The sequence below is a fragment of the Fukomys damarensis genome, unplaced genomic scaffold, assembly GCF_012274545.1.
Source record: "Fukomys damarensis isolate Sample0158 unplaced genomic scaffold, DMR_v1.0_HiC HiC_scaffold_37, whole genome shotgun sequence".
In the NCBI taxonomy this organism is placed as follows: domain Eukaryota; kingdom Metazoa; phylum Chordata; class Mammalia; order Rodentia; family Bathyergidae; genus Fukomys; species Fukomys damarensis.
Genome location: NW_022900949.1, coordinates 5,529,080 through 5,532,272, shown reverse-complemented (window position 1 = coordinate 5,532,272; position 3,193 = coordinate 5,529,080).

Sequence of the window (3,193 nt, the reverse complement as noted above, 5' to 3'; positions counted from 1 at the left end):
TTTTTTTTTTTTTTTTTTTTTTTTTGGTACTGGGGATTGAACTCGGGACTTTGTTCATGTAAGGCAGGTTCTGAGCTAATTCCCTGGCTAGATTTTTTTTTTAAATACACAATTTTGATAGTTAGATGTTTCCCAATATCGTAATTTATGGGGCTTAATTCCTTTTGGATTTAGTTGCTTTCTCTGCGTGATTTTTTTATTTTTTACTTTTTTTGAGACAGGACCTCACTATGTAGTTCAGGCCAACCTTGAACTCACAGCAATCCTCCTGCCTCAGTCTCCAAAGTGCTGGGATTGTAGATGTGCACCATCACACCAGGCCCTTTGTCATAATCATACTCATTCACTGTGACTCTACCTAGAATTGCAACTGGGCCATAATACATAATAAATATTTGAATTTATGCATGAATTAAAAGACTTAAATGTGGCCATTATTGATTTTTATTCTTTATTTCCTAATGTTAACTATGGATTCCTAGATAAATTCAACTTGGACATCCTTACTGATTAGGTTTACTAATGTGCTATTAAAGCCTTTTGTAGATATTTAAGTAACATCAGCAAGTAAGTTTACTTATATTAAAAACAAAAAAGCCATGCAGTATACCCCTGTAATACCAAGTACTCTGGGAGGCTGCGGCAAACAGATTGCAAATTCAAGCTTAGGCTTGGCAAATTAGTGACTTAGCAAGTCCCTGTCTCAACATAAATTTTTTTTATTTTTGTTTGTTTTGTTTTTGGTACCAGGGATCGAACTTGGGTCCTTGTGCTTAAGCTACATCCCCAGCCCTAAATTTTTTTTTAAAAAAAGGTCTGGGGATGTAACTTAGTATGAAAGCCTTGGGTACCACCAAATAGGGAGGGGCTAAGCGTGTAGCTCCATGGTAGTGCATTTGCTTAGCATTCAGGAGGTCCTGGGTGCTGTCTCCAGCACCTCCCGCCCCAAGATGTATGGATGTAGCTCAGAGGTAGAAAGCTCATGTGCAAGGCCTTGAGTTCAGGAACCAGTACCATTAAAATTTTAAAAATGAACTTTCTGACAGTATCATACCTCACAGGGTTGTTTTCCCCATTTGTCCTCAAATTGTAACTTGTTCATATTAGCCAGATTTAGAGTAACTATCTTCTTAGGTATCCCATTTCTGTGATTTTAAGCTATTTGCTCAATTTCTTTTATGGTAATACAAAAACTTAGGTTTCTAAAATCATAAAGCATTTTGAGTATATTTTCCTAAGCATGCTAATGTGTGCAGCAAAAATTTATATATTTTTAGTTATATTTTTAACATTTCTGGTTGTATAATTTTAGGCCTCTTTTGCATTCTGGAACAATTTGTGCATTCTTTCTCTTGTGTTTGTCTTGACAGAAAGTGTTCTGTTTTGTGATTTTTTTTTTTTGATTGTGGTGCTGGGGAGTCAACCCAGTGCCTTTGTGTAGTCAGTGAGTGCACTACCACTGACTATCACTGACTTTTCTAAGCCAGGTTTGTGATTTTTCTTGTAATCTTGAAAACTAACCCTTTTGCTGGGAATGTCATTTGTGGTAGAGTGCTTGCCTAGCATGCACAAGGGCCCTGGGTTCAGTCCCCAGTACTGGGGGGGGGAAGAGAATTTTAATCATTTTATTATGTTTCTGTTCCATTAATTGTTAGGTATTTGTATGGCCACATTGAATTGGTTTTATTTTCTTTCTTATTCTTTGTTTTGGGTGATGGGGTTAAACCAAGGACTTAGGCATGCTAACCATTTGCTCTTCCACTGAGCTACCTTTGGTGCCCAGATGTCTTTTTATACATATTTTAGCTAGAGATTTAAAATATCTGAGTACTTGAAAACTTTGGACTAACAATTTTCTTTTATCTGGAACATTTAGTCCATTTTATGTAATGCAGTTAGCAATAAATTTGGAATCATCTCTGATACCTCGTTTGTCTCATTGTGCTTCCTCTTCCCTTGATTACGTTTCACTGGAATGATTTAATCTTGACACTTGAAATTTATATATTCCATTGCTTTGTAGTTGCTGTCCTAAAACTTTCATTTTGAATTTGTCTTTAATAGTGCCATTTCTTTTCACCCAATTGTACTGTTTGCGTACAGTGTCTCCTACCATTACCTCCTGAACCTCATTTGAGAGAGACCCTGAAGTAAGCTCAGGGTCTCAGGAGCCACTGGACAGATATAGGTGCGGAATCAAGATCCAGCCCCTTGACAAAGCCTAGCCTATCTTGTAGTGGATTACTAACTCACAAGTTCTTTGAAGTCATTCCTAAATTGATCAAGTCTTTGTTTCCCGTTTTATGTGAGTTGGTCTGAGGACTTACTTTGACCAAGAGAAATCAGTCAGCGCAACTGAACTGTACCACCTTCACCCACAGAAAGCTTTTGATAACTTGAGTTCAGCTAGTAGGTTACTGGGTGATTTGCTACATGTAAAAACAAACCAGTAACACATACTGCTTGCCCACAGCTGGTAAAGGAGTCCCTCACGATGTATAAGGGGAGCCTCCAAAACTACTCTGACTCTTGGTAGGTAGCAGGGAAGAATTGTCAGAGCTGTTGAGGCTGTATGTAACCTGAGATGAGAAAAGAAAATCAAGACTTCAGCTCATCTTCCTCTGCTTAGGGGCCCAGGGCACTCAGCAGAAACAGAGGGCTAGAGAAACAGTCCACGGAAAAGGTGCAAGTGGGTTGCTAATAGAACCCTAAGCCCCAACAAGCAATTACCAGTGATTACCAAAAGCATAGTGGGAACCTTCTAACTTTTCTCAGCTCCTTTCCGTTGGCCGGTGAAACTGCTAGGATTAGTCAGAGGCAGGATGGGTGTTTCGGAAGTATCCAGAATGGTGGTAATCAAAAGTCCAGAGGCCCAGATTATTTTTGGAATGAGACTGTCGCACATTTCCTAGTGGATTCTCCTGTTGGCCAAAAGAAACTGTCTCGGAAGAGGTCAGATGCAGGTAGAAAAGTTTCTGGTGAGCATCCTATGGGATGCGTCCTAATCCTCAACCTCGCGCGGGGCCTGTTCCTACCTCCAACATGGTCCCCACACAAGGGTTCCGCCCCGCCCAGAGAGGGTTCAAACCTCAACCTTGGCCTCTGCCCCTTTTCGTCCACCTGACCCCGCTCCGAGCCTGTGGAGGAACCCAGCCGCCCTCCCGAGGGAGGAAACCAGGACCCCAGCCAGGAG